This window comes from Lagenorhynchus albirostris, chromosome 17 (assembly GCF_949774975.1).
Source record: "Lagenorhynchus albirostris chromosome 17, mLagAlb1.1, whole genome shotgun sequence".
In the NCBI taxonomy this organism is placed as follows: Eukaryota; Metazoa; Chordata; class Mammalia; order Artiodactyla; family Delphinidae; genus Lagenorhynchus; species Lagenorhynchus albirostris.
Window position 1 is genome coordinate 75,925,467 of NC_083111.1, and position 19,295 is coordinate 75,944,761.

At 48.1% G+C, this 19,295-nt stretch overlaps 1 long non-coding RNA gene across 1 annotated transcript in view; it reads left to right on the top strand.

Annotated features, from left to right (window-relative positions):
- Positions 1 to 19,295, top strand: part of LOC132508141 (uncharacterized) — a 222,755-nt gene that overhangs the window by 14,992 nt on the left and 188,468 nt on the right. The gene's annotated exons all lie outside the window — the stretch shown is intronic.

The window sequence follows — 19,295 nt, forward strand, 5'->3', positions numbered from 1 at the left end:
GCAGCCCAGTGCTGCCAGAGCTTCATCTTTGAAGGAGTTCCTGTTCACACTCACTTGATTCACGGAATGTGGGTTTTTTTGACTTAAAAACCATTAAGGGGGCTTCCCTGGTGGCGCAGTGGTTGAGAGTCCGCCTGCCGATGCAGGGGACGCGGGTTCGTGCCCGGGTCCGGGAAGATCCCACATGCCACGGAGCGGCTGGGCCCGTGAGCCATGGCCGTTGAGCCTGCGCGTCCGGAGCCTGTGCTCCGTAACGGGAGAGGCCACGGCAGTGAGAGGCCCGCATACCACAAAAAAAAAAAAAACACATTAAGTCTCATGGAGTCTCCCCATTTCCTTGAGTTAATGTGAAGCGTCGGAATTTCTCTAGGTGTGTTCGAGCTTCACAGACTAGCGTCTCACATCCTCACGGCAAAGGAGAGCCTCAAGGATCCCATGGTGCTCTTCCGTCCCGGACCCACTGCAAGCTGGGAATACGTCCTCTGCACTTGGCAAAGGAGAAAATAAATCAGAGCCAAAGGAGATTAGTAGCCAGGGCTTGAGGTGGGAATGAATGACCTCGGTTCTTTCCTGAAAGCTTACCTCTGTCTACCCCTACACGCTTTCTCTTTTCAAGCCTGAGTCACTTTTCCTCCTGTACAAGGCCAGCCACTCACCAGTGGGCTTAACCCCAGCCCGTTCTGCCTGTTCTCAGCATCACTCATCAATCACTTCCTCCCCTTGTCCTTGACCTTTTGCTTCCTCCTGACCTTTTTCTTTTTTTATTTTCTTTTTTTTTTTTGCGGTACGCGGGCCTCTCACTGTTGTGACTTTTCCCGTTGTGGAGCACAGGCTCCGGATGCGCAGGCTCAGCGGCCATGGCTCATGGGCCCAGCCACTCCACGGCATGTGGAATCTTCCCGGACCGGGGCACGAACCCGTGTCCCCTGCATCGGCAGGCGGACTCTCAACCACTGCGCCACCAGGGAAGCCCTACCTTTTTCTTTTTAGATTGCAAAGATGGCTAAGCATTTCCAATTCTAAAAACATGTTCTCTCTTGCCCCTACATTTTCCAGGTTTTGCTTTGAGTTTCCCTCTCCCTCTTGACCTTCTCAATGGTGGTTCTTGAATGAGTGGTGAATTCTCTCTGCTTCTGTGTCCTCATCTCCCATCTCTTCTTTGGTGCATTGAGGTCTGATCTGCTGACTTCCCATCCCGCTCACCTCTGCACTTCGCTGACGCCTAGGGCAAGGCTTCTGTGCTGCAAGTGACCCGGTTAACCGTGCCCACTTCTTCCTGCAGCTTCTTTTGCTCTTGGCGTCCACATCAACACCCTCGCCCTTGTTCTCCTCCTTTCCTCTGATTGACTCTTCTCTCTCCCCTGTTTGTCCTCCTTTCCCCATTCTGTCTCTTAATGAAATGTCGATGTTCCTCTGAGTCTGTCCTTCCTGCCATATGTCCTGGCTGAACACGCTCATCTTCTCTCCTGGATTTAGCCTTCATCATGAGCAGGTGACCGTCAGAGCTGTGTTTCTAGCCCTGATCTCTGTGCACCGACCACGCCAGCCTCATCCCCTGACACTCCCCACGCACGCGAAGCTCTGTTTGTACAGAACTGGCTTCCCGCAAACGCCAGGGTTCCGGGGTTCCCTCTGCCTCCGATTCATGCCAAAGCCTAGGCTGTCTCCCCACACTTGCTCATCAGTACTCATCCTTCAAGACTCAGGTCAGGCGTCGGCTCCTCCTGGACGCCTCCTGAGCCTCTGGCAGGGACCAGATAACGTCCCTCCTCCCCATGCGTATCCCCACTCTGGTGGCATTGCTTCCTGTGGTTGCCTCTTGTTTCTTCCCTTTTGTCTGGAGGCTTCCAGAAGGCGCCAGCTTTCTTGTCTATAACCTTGTACACTCAGAGTCTGTCACTGTGCCATTCATTCATTCATTCATTCATTCAACAAGTAACGGGACGCACCTGCCTTCACTAGGTACCTTCCTGGGCCCCGGGGGTCTGTGGTGAGCAGTGGGGTGGGGACACACACGAAGGTCACAGCATCCTGGGACTCGTGTCTGGTAAAGCATAGCTGGGACTTTGGTTCCAATGCAGGCAGCGTGGTCGGGGAAGGTTTCCCAAAGCTGAGACCAGATGAGGGATCGGGGTTGGCTCGTCGATGCCCTTAGGGTAGGGGGCTGAAGAGGAGGGATGTTCCAGGTAGAAGGAACACCCGTGCAAAGGTGCAGAGGTGAAGGGGAGTATGACCTGCTGGAAGAAGAGAAAGCAGCCCCGAGGCTTGACCTCATTGACCTCGTGTTTGAGGTGGGGTCTGCAGAGAAAGGAGGCGGGAGAGGACCACGGCCGCGGGCAGCATGGGGAGTGGATGGAGGGGCCGGGGGACACCCAGGGAGCCCGTCAGGAGGCTCTGCGGTGGCTCGGCTGACAGGTGATGGCACAGAGTGCTTCTGAGCTCAGACGGTGTTGATACGCGTTTGTCAAAGGTGTTAGCAGGTGCCAAGTGTTAAAGACGAGGTCAGGATGTAGGACAAGCCGGTGCTTCTCCTGGCAGACTGGTGTGACTAAGACACATAGGCATCGGATTCTGTGTTTTTTTTAAAAATATATTTATTTTTATTGATTTATTTTTGGCTGTGTTAGGTCTTCATTGCTGTGCACGGGCTTTCTCTAGTTGTGGCGAGCGGGGGTTGCTCTTCGTTGCGGTGCGCGGGCTTCTCATTGTGGTTGCTTCTCTTGTTGTGGAGCACGGGCTCTAGGCTCACGGACTTCAGTAGTTGTGGCACGTGCGCTCAGTAGTTGTGGCTCGCAGGCTTAGTTGCTCCGCGGCATGTGGGATCTTCCCGGACCAGGGCTCGAACCCGTGTCCCCTGCATTGGCAGGCAGATTCTTAACCACTGTGCCACCAGGGAAGTCCTAGGCATTGGATTCTGACTAAAAGCAGCCTGTGGTTTTCCCTCTGAAGAGAGGATGGAGCGAAGTTTTAATTCCTAATGCTGCGACCAGGGCTTCTTGTATTGGGAATTCGCTTTTGCGTTGGTTTTGAGTGGCCGCATTGACTGCAGGTTTTTGCTGGCTTCAAGTGACAGAAAGAGAACAGATGTCCCTGTTCCGTTTTTCTCAGTTTGCCTTGATCAGAAGCAATCAAGGCGACGGGGCCGCTGCTGGGATCTGTGGGGAAATCAAGCTTCCGCTGGCCTTGGCGCCATGTAAGCTGAGAGACGCGAGCGTTACTGAAGGCGGCCCACATCCCAGCTGGCCCAGATGCAGCCTTCCTAAGGCGGGTAATAAAGGCCGGCTCAGCAGGACAACTTAGAAGTAAATTTGTCTGTTTCTGGAAGCACGGGAGAGAGCCATGAGAAATGATATTTATGTTAGATGTTACCTTTCCCTGGGTTTTCTTTCAAAAGTCCTGATGATTTCTTTTCGTGTGGCTGCCTGGGGATATTGTTTCCAGCCCATCTCCCACAGCAGAACGAGGCTTTGTGGCTTGGTTGCCAGGGGCAGTGCGGTATGGAGGAGGGGGCCATGAGTGGAAAGTGGCTTTTCTCCTTCTCTAAAAAGAATGTCCTAGCATTTGCACCTGCCCTGCTCACCTCTGGACGTCACCTCTCCCATCCCCCTCAAGCCTCAGCCAAGGTGCACGCTTTGCCTACCCGAGGCCCTTGCTGCTCCTCTTCTTGGCACGCTTTTCCCCTAGGTTTTTGCACAGAAGGCACCTGCTCGTTCTCACATCACAGCTGGAATTGACCGTGGACACCTTTCTTGATTATGACAGCTAATTTCCTGGGTCAACTTGGTGGGGCCATGGGACCCAGATGATGTGGTAAACATTATCCTGGATGTTTCTGTGATGGTGTTTCTGTGGATGAGAGTAACACGTAAATGGGTGAACTTTGAGTGAAGCAGATTGCCCTCTGTAATGTGGATGGGCCTCATCTAATTCGTCGAAGGTCTTGCTGGAACAAAGACTGGCCTCCCAAAGCAAGGGGGTGTTTTGCCAGTAGATAACCTTCAGAGCTGAACTGCAACATGGGCTCTTCCCTGGGTCTTCAGCCTGCTGGCCCTCCCTGAAGATTTTGGACTTGCCAGCCATGACAGTGGCATGAACCAATTTCTTAAAATAAATCTCTCTCTCTCTATTCGCATCCTCCTGGTCTTCTTTCTCTGGAGAACCCTGACTGATACCCCGATCGTCCCGCCCAAGGTCTCACGTCTCCTTCCTCCACAAGTTGCTCTGCTTTATCATTGCCCTGTTTCCATTCAAAAGGCTTGTCACCACCTGCAATTATCTTGTTTATTTGTTTGCCTCCTCATTTACTGCTTCTCTCCCCCAAGAAAGTACATACCCCAAGGGCAGGCACCTTACCTGTCCTGTGCCTGGTTCTAAACCCCAGAGCCTAGCACACCCCCTGGCACATGAACCGTGCTGAGTGAATAATTAAGTGAAGTGAACGCAGTCTTTTAGCTCAAAAAGAGGCATTGGAACAAAACCTTGTACACAAGTGTTCATCGCAGCATTATTCCTAATAGCCCCAAAGTGGAAACAACCCAAAACGTCCATCAACCGATGCCTGGCTAAACAGCATGTAGGATAGGCACACGATGGGATGTTATCAAGACATGAAAAGGAATGAAGACTTGATACACGCTGCAATGGGGATGAACCTTGAAAACATCATGCTAGGTGAAAGAAGTCAGACATAAAAGGCCACATATCGGGTGTTTCCGTTCCAATGAAGTGTCCAGAATAGGCAAGTCCGTAGAGGCAGAGAGTGGATTAGTGGTTGCCAGGGGCTGGGGGGGAGGGGCATAAAGGAAGGGGCAGTGATGGTTATGGGAGCAGAGTTTCAGTTCAGGGCAGTGAGAATGTTCTGGAATTAGATAGTGCCACTGCTTGCACGGCGTTATGAGTATACCAGAAGACACTGAATTGTATACCTTGACATGGTGAATTTTATGTTCGGTGAATTTTACCCCAATTAAAATAGGCAGGGAGGTATCCACTCTCTCATTTAATCCTGACCTCACCTTGGGAGTGGATCCGGCAGTTGATACTGAGCAGAGAGTTGAAGCGATGCTTGTCCTAGAATCCCGCAGCTGGCATGTGGCAGACTCACAAATGCCATCCAAGGGTCCTTGGCCGCTCTGGTTTCTGAATCCATCTGTGTTTGTCCACTTCCTCCGCCGTGCCTCTGGTGTAATTCACTCTTGCTTGTCTTTGGACTCTGCTGGTAGGCTCCTGCTTGGTGGCCTCCTGGCTTATAGTCAATCAGCCTGCGTCCCATTTTCCACCCTCCACCACAGTGATCTTTATTGAGAAAGCATGTACCGTACCGTGTTACTTTCATCTGAAAACTCCCTCACTGGATCCCCAGGGCATCCCTAACAGTGAATGCCTTTCTCCTTCTATCAGCAGTGGCCCCTTAGGTTTAAAATTGCATCACTCACGCCCATGTTTGTGGTGGCATCACTCACAGCCAGAAGATGGAAACAACCTAAAAGTCTGTCAATGGATGAATGGACCAATGGATAAATAAGATGTAGGACACACACACGCACACACACATGCACACACTGGACTATTATTCAGCCATGAGAAAGAAGGAAATCCTGCTGCATGTGACAGTGTGCCTGGACCTTGAGGAAATGATGCTAAGTAAGATAAGTCAGACAGAGGTAGACAAATACTGTCCGATATCACTTATATGTGGAATCTAACAAAGACAATCTCAGAGAAACAGAGAATAGGTAGAATGGTGGTTACCGGGGTCTGGAGGGGACCTGGGGAGGTGTCGGTCACAGGGTACAAACTTGCAGTTAGAAGAAAAATAGGTTCTGGAGATGGAGTGCACAGAATAGTGGTTATAATCAGCAATTCTGTATTTTATACTTTGGAGTTGCTCAGAGACTAGACCTTACATTTTCTTACCACAGAAAAGAAATTATAGTTATATGACATGATAGAGGTGTTAGGGAACGCTACAGTGCTGATCATATTGAAATACGTAAATGTATCAAATCAACACATAGAAATGTATCTTTTCTTTTTTTAAAAAATAAATTTATTTATTTATTTTTGGCTGTGTTGGGTCTTCGTTGCTGTGTGCGGGCTTTCTCTAGTTGTGGTGAGCAGGGACTACTCTTCATTGCAGTGTGCAGGCTTCTCATTGTGGTGGCTTCTCTTGTTGCGGAGCATGGGCTGTAGGTGCGTGGGCTCAGTAGTTGTGGCACATGGGCTCAGTAGTTGTGGCTCGCAGGCTCTAGAGTGCAGGCTCAGGAGTTGTGGCACACGGGCTTAGTTGCTCCACGGCATGTGGGATCTTCCCGGACCAGGGATTGAACCTGTGTCCCCTGCAATGGCAGGCAGATTCTTAACCACTGTGTCACCAGGGAAGTCGCACATGTATCTTTTCAAATTAGTGTTTTGGTTTTTTTGGATTTGTACCCAGTAGTGGAATTGCTGGGTCATATGGTAGTTGAGTTAATTTTCTGTATATGGTGTGAGGTAAGAGTTCATCTTTATTTTTTGCACGTCAGTATCCAGCTGTCTCAACATCATTTGTTGAAAAGTCTGTTTTTTCTCTATTGAATAATCCTGGCACTCTTCAACTGGGTTAAGTACTAAAAAATCGACTAAGCTATCTTTATTCTAATTCTTACCAAAAGCATCCCAGTCATTACCATGATCTCTATGTTACAGTTGAAGAAGATGCAGATGGAGAGGTTAAGAAACTCGCCCTAAAGTTATGTGGCTGGTTACAGACAGAATTGGTTTGAAAATCCGGTTCTCCTGATTCCTACTTTGTTATTCTGTTATATGAGTTACATCCATCCAGCTGAATGACTATTTTATTATAAACCATCCTGCATTATTTAAAATGTAGAGAAATTATTTTAAATGGATGGAGAAAACTCTATCAAATTTTCTACAGCCCTTGAGAGTTGAGACTACACTTTCAAAATAATAATAAAGCTAGACATATTTCTAAGACTGCTTCATATATTAACTCATCTCACCCTCGCAGCAACCCTAATGAGGGCAGTACTTTTACTGCCCCTGTTCCATGCATCAGGAAAGGAGGCTTGTTGAGGTTAGATGCCCTGCTTCAGATCACACAGCTGGTGAGCGTGGCCAAGCCTCCTGAAAGCAGGCAGTATGGCTTCTGAGTCTGGGTCCCACGCTACGGTGCGGCCTGCGCTGTAGGGGTCTCCTTGTTTGATGAATCTCCCTCTCTCTCTTAAAGCCCAGAGCCCCATACAGGGCTCAGCAGCGGCTTCTCTGTTTCCTTTGCTCTGGGTCACCTCTTAACTAACGTCCCTGCTCCCTCTGCCAAAGAAAAAGCACCCACAACTAAAACCAGAAAGGAGAAAGAGAGAGAGCAAGAAATGAATTCCCCCAAACCCCACCAGCGCAGAGGGCGTCCCGGCTCATGTATGCCTTCGTCAAATATGAATTAATTTGGTCCCGGGGCCCTGGCTGGCATTGGATGAGGCACATGGGAGAAGGGTGGTCCCCGAGGAGCTCAGAGACTAGTGGGGACCGGCTCCAGGAAGAGCTGTGCACAGAATTAAGTTCTGTGGAGTATTCGGTTCCCTCATGGACACTGTGATGGAGCACAGGACCATCGTGGAGAAGGTGCGTGTCCCCTTGGGCTCAGAGGATCCTCCTAAACAGAGGCAGTATTGAAGCTGAGGCTGAAGGATGAGGCGGGCTTGGCTCAGAAAGTACTGGGTGGGTGTGTCGCTGTGTTAGGAACGCGGCTCTGTAGGCAGACCATCTGGGGTTAGACCCATCATCACCTCTCACAGCTCTGTGGACTTAATGTTATTTGACTTCTCGGAGCCTTTCGGTTTTGACTGTAGAATAGGTCTCAAAGCATAATGCACCTTGTCGGGTGGCGGGGAGGATTAAACAAGGTAATTCCTTTGCAGCATGCAGTGCAGTCAGTAGCCGCTCTTTGCGGCTCTGATATTACCTGTATCGTCGTTATTTCAGGAAGACGGTGCTGTCTGTGGACAGCCTGGGGTGGTCGGGGGCAGACACCTGGAGGGAGTCTGGAGAGGTAAGGAGGGGTCTCACATCTGCCATCATAGTGGACCCCCTGTGGTAGGTGATGGAGGGCCAGCCAAGGGCTTTACAGAGGGTGATGCAGGGGTCCTGGCGGTAGGAGGGAAGCTGGGTCAGAGCGGAGGAAAGTTCATTGGTGCAGGTGCGGGGCCTGCAGAGGTGGGGGTGCCACCTCTGTGCGTGGCCAGGTCGCCCTGCAGAGATGTGGAAGTTCTGGAAACAGCAGCCCTGGTGGCACCTGAGAGAGGAGGGTCCAGGGAGAGGTGAGTGGCTGTTAGCTTTCTGGCTTTTTGGTCTCAGTGTTTAGTTGTGATTGATTGGAAATACAGAATCCAGGGGAGGGGATGACAGTAAACTGAGCTATGCCTCATCAGGGGGTCAGTGGGATGCCCGGGTGGACTTGGCCAGCACGTGTTGCTCTGAGCTGCCCTTGTCCACGTCTGTGTTGTAGTCCCGCTGGCGTGATTTCCTTGCGGTGGGAACCGGGCCTCTCGCTTGTCTGTTTCCAAGCCCGGGCATGTGCTCCACCATCGATCCACGGGTGCTGAACACACAGATGGGCCACCTCTGCATGAGGCTCAGAGTCACAGCACACGACAGTAGTGAAGCTTCTCAGATTCTGGACCCAAGCCCTGCTTGGCTCAGAGCTGGGGTGTGGCGGGTAGGAGCAGGGCTCTGGGGCCGACCTGACACCACCTCTGTGAGCGTGTGCCCTGGCACTAGTTCCCGAACCATCCTATGCCTTGGCTTCCTCGTCTGTGAAATAGGCACACTCATTGCACCCACGTCAGAAGACGGAAAAAAGATAATGTATATGAGACCCTTCGAGAGGTGCCTGGCACGCAGTACCCGCTCAGCAAGCGCCCCTTTTCACTCCCTGTTCTCCATGCTCAGAACTTGGTCTGGCCAGCACAGACATTTTACACAGCCTTCTTTGAAAGAAAGGGATTTAGTTCAGTTCTTCCCCTGTGAAGGCCAGGAAGCAAAGGCTTATTAACACATTTAAGAAACTAATGTAGTGTCTGTCCTGCAAAATAACAGGACAGCGTGCTGCCCCTAGACGGACAGCTCAGACTGCTCTTTGGGCCCCTACTGCCTTTCCATGAGAGTTTTTCATCTTCCTGCCATTTCTCCCTTCGCTCCCACACCATGGCTTGCATGGTTTTCTACTGGCCTAGGAGTTTCCGGCTGGGGATTACAGTAGAGAGAAAGGTGCATGGTGTAGGCATGCAGGGGTCAAAAGGTGGCGGCCCCCAGCCCAGAGCCGAGCATCACTTGCAACTCGCCTGCCCAGGCATGGGGCCAGGTCTGTAGTGAGCATCGTCCTTGTGTCTTGGAGGAGGTCAGAGCTACCAGTCTCAAGTCAGTGTCCCTGATGGCTTTGAAGGAAAGGGCGGATGGGAAGTTCAGAGATCGGTCTGGAGCCAGGATGGCCCCCAGCCGCCCTGAGATCAGTGCAGCCATGGGACCATGGGCTTCGCCTGCCGGCAGAGCATAGGCAGTCAGCACATGGATTTGGGAGCCAGAATGCTGGGGTTTGAATCCAGCACTACCTCTTACTAACTGTGCGGCTTTGACTGAGTTACTTAACCTTTCTCTGCCTGCAGAGACTCCTCTGTGAAACGAGGGTTAATGATAACATCTATTTCACAGGATTGTTGCAAGACATAAAAACATGTAAGGCGCTTAGAATAGCACTTGGCATACAGTGAATACCCAGTAAACATTAAGTGCTGTTGTTCTTTTTTAATTTTTATTTTATGTTGGAGTATAACTGATTTACAGTGTGTGTTAGTTTCAGGTGTACAGCAAAGCGACTCAGTTATACATATACATGTATCTATTCTTTTTCAAATGCTTTTCCCGTTTAGGTTATTACAGAATATTTAATTGGTGCTGTTCTTATTATTACTGTTGGCGTTATTTGCCAGGACGGAAAGAAGTGGTCGGGGAAGCCATCGTGCACTGTGCCGGAAGCTCTGGCTGGGGAGCTGGGCCACCTGGGTTTGAATCCCAGCTCTGCCATCCAGGGTGTGTGACCCTGGGCTCTCTGTACATACAGGGACTGAGTTCTTTTAGGACACGAGCTTGACCTCTAGGTCCTCTGTGCTCTGGTCCAGCCACGTCCCCCATGTTTTCTCCCCTTTTGCCTGCAGTGCTCCAGCAGTGACTTGTGCTCCCCGCACCTGTCACTTAGTCCCCCGCACCTGCACTCTTCCAGTTGCTGCAGACTCACATGTTCAACTCTTCTTGAGAACCTAGGGCTTGGCACAAAGTCGGTGCTCAATAAATACCTCCTGATTCACTGCTACTGCTCACTAACAAGCATGGACACCTCTTCTAGGAAGCCTGCCATGAACACGACAGGCTGGTGAGTGCCCCCTTGCATCACCGCCTTTGACCCGGTTAATGCTTAGTCCTCTGCCAGCCGTCCACTCAGGCATCACCTGCCCCCAAGAAAGTCCCTGCCCTCCAGGGCCCTCCCACACGGCGGTCCTGGCTGAGCTGGGAAGCTGCACTTCTGTGTCATAGTCAGGAAGCCAGCGGCCGCTCCAGTGAGGGTACTTCTTGGGGCAAGTGGTGATGAAAACAGATCTTGAGGGAGAGAGATTTAGGGTGTGGGAGGCATGGAACAAAGACCCAGGCATGAAAAAAAAGAAATGAGAAGAAAGGTTCTGTTTGGTTGATTTTTTTTTTTTTTTTTCTTAAAGGTAAAAAGCAAAGCGACAGTGGGTGTTTGAGCCGCTGAAGCGAGTATGTCTTCTTGCTTGGCTAGCTTTTATTCTGCATCCAGGGATGCAATGGTGTCTTAAAAGTTTTTTGATTTCTGTTACGAGCCCATGAGCCACTTCAAAAAGCCCTAGCCTGTCTGCCTGGGCACACCCTGTCCTCCCATCTTCAGAAAGAGTTGGGTACAAGCCTCGTGCAGCAAGAACTCACATTTAAAGCCCCTGCTGCATACCAGCGCCTGTTTTCATGGTTTTGTCTGAATTAAACTCATGACCATTGTTCCTGCTTTGCAAACTGAGACTTAGAAAAGTTAGTGACTTGTTCTAAGTTACCAGCTAGTAAGTGGGAAATTCGAGCCTCCATCAGGTTAGGGTGGCTCAGGGCGCCCCTTCACCGTGTTCCCCTTTCCTTTCTTGACTCTTTCTTGCTCAGTAAAGGAAAGAGCTGTTCCAGGCTCCTGCCCCCATATGAAGGGTGGAAAGGATGGGGAGATCTGAGAGCTCAGAGGGGTCCCTGCAGAGACAGGCCTTGGCCTGGGCTTTTTTGATAACGTGACAAAAGGCCTTTCCAGGTCCTGGTGGTTTCACTTTCCCAGTCTTAGGTGGGGGCACCTTTCTTACCTTTTGTTCAGCAAACAAACAAACATTAAGTTTTTTTTTTTTTTAAACTTCAGCTTCTGCCTCACATGTCCCTTAAACACAAAAAATAGGGTGTTGCCTGGAGGAGGACGTGCAATCCTGGGTAAAAGGGAGAGGGGAGATGGATGCAAAGAACAGGACAGACCGGAGAAGGGGCCTCAGCAGCACTGAACGTGCAGACTCTGATCAAAGTGGACAAAGGCCTTTCGGGGCCTAGGCTGACACACTGTGGCGTCAAGGGGGCGTGTATAGGCCTCTGCCATAGCCCTGAGCACATCCCTCCATGAACTGCTTCCTCCTCTGAACCCTCCCAGACTCTGACAGCTCCAAGGCAGGGCCTGGGGCCTGGATCTTTCTTGTTCCCTGTTGTATTTCTAAGGCTTACAGCACGTGCACGACGAGCTGGGCTGCACCAAGTGCCAATAGTGGCCAAGGACAGGACGGGGCAGGTGGGTCATGCCTGTGTGCTAGGGTGGGATGTGAATGGCAGAGAGGGCTGGAAAGGTGCTGTTTATCAAGGGCTTTTTCTGTTGCAACCAAAGTGGCAAAGCAGGAACTTTCTAAGCCCTGACTTTAGTATTAGTCCACTTGCTCACAGATAGAAGCCACAAAATGTGGGTGGCATTGCAGTCTCTATCCATTTTATTGCTTCTTTTTTAAAATTTGTATTGGAATTTAGTTGATTTACAATGTTGTGTTAGTTTCAGGTGTACAGCAAAGTGAATCTGTTATACATATACATATATCCACTCTTTTGTTTTCACTTCTTTTCCGGTATAGGCCATTACAGAGTATTGAGTAGAGTTCCGTGTGCTCTACAGTAGGTCCTTATTAGTTGGGACATGGAAGCAACCCAAATGTCCATCAGCAGAGGGATGGATGAAGCAGATGTGGTACATTGTATACAATGGAATGTCACTCAGCCATAAAAGAGAATGAAATAATGCCATTTGCAGCAACATGGATAGACCTAGAGATTGTCATACTGAGTGAACTAAGTCGGACAAATACTCATATGATATCACTTATATGAGGAATTTATTGCTTCTTTATCTCTTAATTTGTCCTTAAATTGGGTGGAGAGTTGAAGAGCTATTGATTAGCTCTTTAAATTTTGACATTAACTTGCTTTATAATAATAATAGTAAATATTATTATTGTTACTGTTACTATTATTTCACATCTCAGTGTTTCTCAAAGGCCGATACCTCTGAACACCTGCACTAGCGTCTTGTACAGATGCTTACAGATTCCTGAGCATTTTTCTAGCCCTAGTGAGAATTTCTGGGGGGGGGGAAAGGAGAGTGGCCTAGGATTTTTCATTTTTAACAACCACTCTGATAATTCTTAGGCCAAGCAGAGTTTGAAAGCCGCTGCCTTTTTTAAAAAAAATTAAGTAATTTATTTATTTTTGACTGCATTGGGTCTTCGTTACTGCATACGGGCTTTCTCTAGTTGCGGTGAGCGGGGACTACTCTTGGTTGCGGTGCATGGGCTTCTTATTGCAGTGGCTTCTCTTGTTGCAGAGCACGGGCTCTAGGTGCGTGGGCTCGGTAGTTGTGGCACACGGGCTCGGTAGTTGTGGCTCGTGGGCTCTAGAGCGCAGGCTCCGTAGTTGTGGTGCACCGGCTTAGTTGCTCCACGGCATGTGGGATCTTCCCGGACCAGGGCTCAAACCCGTGCCCCTGCATTGGCAGGCGGATGCTTAACCACTGCGCCACCAGGGAAGTCCCGAGAGCCACTCCCTTTTCTTATTTAACTCCCACTTGAGTCGCACTAGGGAGATTTATGTATATTCTTTTACAGGTGAGGGAACTCAGACTGGGAGAGGAGAATCATTAACTGCCCAAGGCCACACAGACACACAGTGGCCATATTGTGACATCTGCATGTCCTCCTAAAGCAGCTGCCCTGCTCTTCCCAAATTTGAGCTGACTGTGTCCTTAGGACCGGGTAAAGCTCTGAGACTGGGAAGAAGTAGAATAATGGATTCTGAACTCACATTGGTTATAATTTAATTGGGGGCGTTAGAGGCACATGGATGAAAGAGGACCAGACAGTATGAGATGTGGGCACAAATTCAAAGATAAGGGGCAAATACCACGAGGTACAGGAGTTGGGAAGAGGGAGAGCTGATCTCAGCTACACTGGAGAGAATTCCAGACGGAGAAAATTCCAAGGGAAAGAGCCAGGTTTCAGATGCAGTCTCCAGAATGAGTCAGACTGGCAGAGGTAAGGGGGAATGGAGAAGGACGTCCGCGTGGAAGGAATGGCCTGGACGGAGGCAAGGAGGGAGGAAGTTAAAATACGTTTGAGAGTCCTTCCAGCCAGAGCACATCAGTCACCCAGCCGGCGGGCTGTAATGACTTGGGCCTGGATTATTAAGCACATTTGGAAATTGGGTGAATTGCTTGATTTGGTAAAAAATTACATGGTACATTTAATCAGGCCTCGTTTAAGGAACAAATGTCATTAAACACCACTTAATTAGCTGCCCCTGCAGCCTGACTGGGGGAGAATTATATCCTTGGCAAACTACAAAACATTTTTAAAGTCAAATATGGAGAATAAAAATACCACTAGAAGCCCTCGGGTAATAGGCCCATAAAATCTTACCTCATTTTCATTCATTGAAAAGATTCATTCTGGATTGCAGCTAATCAGAACTTGATGGCTTTCTTTGGAGCAGAATCTGAAGACCCAAGGTGTGTTGGTCTTTATGCTAAAGGAGTGAAAAATCAAAGAGCCAGAAAGACAGACACACATTTGATAATACACTTGTTTATCAGCCTGCTGATTTGTTACGGGAATAAAGATGTCTACTTGCTCTGTTAACCCAGGGTACTGTATATTATAGCAATCCAAGCTCTGGCTGTGCCCAGGACAAAGAAAGCAAATCAGAGAATTACTAAAGAGACGAAGTGGATGGGGCGAAGTGGATGGGGCCATCGTTTACTGCATTTCTAAAAATACTTCCAAGTAATTTACAATACGCACACCGAAAAGCACACATATCCTAAGGACCTGGCTTAATAAATTTCCATAAACTACAGTCACCCTTGTCACCAGCACCATCAGATCAAGAAAACAAGCATTACCGCCTGTCCAGAATCCTGATGCTTTCTTTCCATCCTTCCCTTTTCTCGCCACCCCAGGGGTAATTGCGGTCCTGGCTTCTCCCAGCAGAGGTTGGTGTCCCCTGCTTCCTCTGAATGGCATCATGCAGCCTCCGCACTTCTGTGCCTGGCTTCTTTCACTCAGCACGCTTTGAGAGGTTCAACCACGTTGCTGCGTGTGCTGTAATTTGTCCACTCTTCCTGCTGTGTTGTGTTCCGTTGGGTGAAGATGCTATAATTTACTTACGTATCTTTTGGCTCACAGGTATTTGGACAGTTTTATATTTGGAGCTGCTGTGAATCATGCTGCTATGGGCATGCCTTTTGTTGAGTCTGTCCTGGCGTCTGTGGGTCTATGTAGGCATGAGATTCCTGTGGCTTAGCACATGCACCTGTGTAGCCAGAGTGTCTATGACTTCACAGCTGTGTGATATTTATATTAGTGGAAAGAACATTTATATATTACATATAATATATTAACATATTATATATAATATTATGTGTGTGTGTATGTATTTTTTGACCATCTATCATTTTGATGGTCTGTATCTTGGAACCATGAACTCCTTGAGTGCAGAGACTTCTGGTTTATTTCTCTCTGCCCTAGAGACAAGTGAACTGCTTGGCACAGATAAATTCCAATGAGTAATTGTTCAACAAAGGAATGAGCATCGAGCTCAAGTGACCTGAATTCTAGTTATTTAGCCTCTCTGGGTCTCCCGTTTCTTCATCTGTCCAGCGGGGAAGATTTGTTCATTGAAGTCTGCTGACTGAGACGGTTTAGCTTTTGTCTCAAGGAAATTAAATAGCACTGCCCCCCGCTCCAGCCTCTTCTCCTTATAATGTAGGGGTGGTTCTTATTTTATTCTTATCTTTCATCAGACTTCTTGTTAAAGACAGTGTCTACTTAACCTAGAATGGGATTCTGACATGCTGTTCCCCAAACACAGAAAGTGTTTTAATTGCATTCACCAAAATCAAGCCATAATTAAATGCTCTCAAATTGTTATGTTAGTGGAAAAAGCATTTTGCCTTCCTTCTTGTCAACGCCTTCCCAAGCCTGGCTCCTGCCGCAGAAGTCCCTATTGGTCATTCTCCCACATTTCACTTCACTTTTAAGTGTTAATTAAATATATTATTCTATACATTTGAGATAAACCTGTAATCCAAGTGCTGCAAACTAGCAAATACAATTTGAACACAGTTTCTCTTTCAAAGAAAGAGTGGCTTTCAGATACTTTTTTCATGTAATTTGATTCCCCTGTCTTGTTTGTAACGTGGAGAAAATAAGACTTATATGGCAAAGTTGTTCTGTCAGATCACAATACACCTGGCACAGATGGTCTCGGAGACTTCATGGAATGATTTCAACCATCTTATCCCTTCTAGGGCCCTTTCACAATCAAGAGCTGGCATTTTCAGCCAGACACTGGACTGAGTGGGTTGATGCCTTCTCTGGGCCTTTAATTGCTTATCTATAAAACGGAGTTTTTAGTTAAAATTATTTCCAGCTTTTCCATTGTTTCCCAAATGTGGGAATGATTTTTAGGAGGAATTGGGTGTGAAATAGATGATAGTATGTGGTAGATTGTGTTATTATTTCTGATTTTTCTTCCTGTGCCTTTGCCTTACAACCCTGCACTTCCATCCCCTGACCCCATCGGTGACGGGCGTGACCCTGCTGTTTGCCTTGGCATCCGAGATGTGGGTGGATGGACGGTGGGCCAGTTCCAAGCCTAGACCATAAGAAGGACGGTCTAGTGCTTCCAGCCTCCGCCCTGGAGAGAACATGCTCTTGGACAGAACTACCACCCCTTCAGTCGAGACCCCAGCGTGAACACATTTATAGTAGAGTATTTCCAACCATTCTGCTGACCTGGGCCTGAGAATGAAAGCTCACTGCTGCGCTGCTGATAGATACATACGATGAAAGTGTATCGTTCTGTCAACCAAGGGAGCAATGGCAAAACCTCTCTTTGCTTTGGGCGTTCACTCTTGGTGTGTGAAGACGGTGAGGGTGAGATCCATGTAGAAGAGTAGGAACCTGTCACAGGTAACAACAAACATCATTAGCAATCGGTGTAAAACTCCTCAAGGAGCCATTTACTTGTATTGTCTCACTTATCCTTAGTAACGCCTTCGAAGGAGGCATGATCACTGCTATTTTGTAGAGGACAAAAATGATCCTCAAAGAAGTCGAGAGGCATGCTCAAGGGTATGTCATGGACAGGTGGGGGAGATTGGTGGTAGTCCCAGGCCAGCACTTAACCACTTTGTGCTGCCTCTTTTCAGAGATGCGACGTGAAGTGTTAGAGGTCGGGTGTGCGCCAGCGCCTTCTCACGGAAGCCCTCTGTGCAAGTGTAGTTCACACAGAGGGTGCCAAGGGTGGGGCTACTGTTACAAAAGTCAGAGGATGAGGGAAAGGTTTGGGTCAGACTCCTGGACCATGGATGTGGCAAGACTCGACATTCCCTGAATACCCATGAGTATCTCTCTATCTCCCCGCCACACTTATGGTTGCACTGGGGCAATATGTCTAGGTTCTTGCTGGTTAGACGTAGGCAGATATAGTATAAGCAAGGTCTGAGGTTGGCCCTTAAACTCATTCTGCAGATCCTTCAGCCCTCACTCTCTTGTCTACAGTCTCCTTGGAAGACGTGTGTCTTGGAGGTTATAGGTAAAGGACGGAAGCAGCCTGTGCCCCAGTCACCACTAGGAATGTCACCGAGAGCTGCATGACCCTTATAGGACTTTGACATGAGTGAGAAAACTTTTATTGTGTCAACACAATGAGATTTGGGAGTGTATTTGTTGCTTCACTATAACCTGTTCTAACTGAAAAATGTGATTTGCCTTTCCAGTAGGGTGAGGAAATCTCTTGGTTCTCCCCTCTAGGGTGGATACTCAAGATTTCTGGTGTCTTTTCGCAGCAATTTAAGATAAGTGAGAACAGACATTTCTAGTATTATATAATCTCTCTGAACATCACTGCAGAGGAATATCTGTACCTTTTAAACATTTTCTAAATCTTCCAGATCATTATAAATATATATCAAATAAATGAAATAATAAGGTAGATGGATAAATGAAATAAAGGAAGAAGAATGATGAAATTGTATCTGAGAAAATAATTGGAGGGTATAATGGGAGATGGAAGGGGGACCAGGATGAATGAAGAGCACGCCACCATAGATCTTGTCCCTTCTCTCTGACTTGAACGTCAGTTACACTGAGGCAGGAGTTGTTTCAGTGGATGATGGTGATGGCGGCAGGGCCCCGCCATGTTTTATGGTCAACCGCCGCCTCTGAATAAACAGCTTAGCAGCTTGAGGAACTCACAGCTACCCCCGAATTCAGCGGGAGCTCCCTCTAGACGATGCCGTTCCTCATGGCTTTAATCTGAAGCATGCATCTCCTTCTGGGGACTGTGTCAAAATAGCTTTTCATGAAAAATATTCCATTTGAAATAAAAAAAGTTCCATTTGTTTTTTCTAAAATTTATTTTAAAAATTCGGGTTTTTTCCTCTCATTCTGGAAAGGCAAGCTGCAGAGTGTTTATAATTAATTCCTCACACTTCTTGACCTCTGTTCACTGAACATTTATTGAGGAAACTTTGAGGAGAGCTTTTTTTTTTTTTTTACTGTCCATGGCACAGAGTAATAGGATTTGAAATTTACGCAGACTTGGCCGTGGGAAGAGTAGGCAGTGACCCGAGCTGTGTGATCTGAAGATGTTCTGAACAGGGCCGTGGGCCAAAAATACCTCCCTTGGAAAAACCAAGTGTCAGAGAACCTGTTCTCAGAAAGTTCTGCGCTGAAGAGTTATAACTCTAGAGGCTACCTGTTTCTAGGCAAATATGAGTGACATAAACAAGCAGACATTCTCTGTGATTTTGCCATATAGATTTATAATGATAAAATGTATATAGGTAGTCTTTTATTTCGTCAAGCTCTGCAGTAGACGTGAGCTCACATCTTGTGCAAAACAAGCCTGTGAGTTAGGGTTCATTGTGCCCATTTTATGGATGCAACTGAGCTGTGACTTGCGATGTTCTGGCCGAATGGGCATCTTAACACTGGTTCTCGTCAGGGCCGTGCAAGGATGGTTCAGAGGCTTTCCCTTTGAAACCATGACCGTAAATAACTACCATCAATACCACCACCACAACCCTTACCATCCCCGTCCCCACCCCTACCGCTACCATCATTACGACCACTGCCACTCTCGACATTAATGTCGCCATCACCACCACCACCACCCACATCACCATCATCTCCACCACCACCAGTGCCATCATTACGGCTAACCGTCACCACAGTAAATACCACCATCGTCCCCACTACCAATAGCTCCTTGTGCAATGATGCATACGCACCTAAGGGGAGTCTCAGTGCCCATGCCACTCCCGGGTGTTGGCATAGAGGTGCCCTTAGGAGGGGAGGCTGAGCTGTCTACATACTCAGACTCAGCTCCTCTCCCCATCTGCCTCTTCCTGGATTCCATTTCCCACCAACTTAATGGTTGTGGTTGCTTGTCAATTGTCTATTTTTTTCCCTAACCCCTCTGGGGGGATCATCTTCTCAGCTAGGGCAGAGAGTGAGAAAACTTGATCTTTAGGAGTTTAAAACCAACAGGAAGAGATTTTTTTTTTCCTTTACCCTTTTGCTCTCTGTCCATCATCCCCTCCTAGAAGCAATACACATGAAGAGTGGTCTGAGTCTTTGTTATTCAAGGTTTGGTCTTTGGAATAGTAG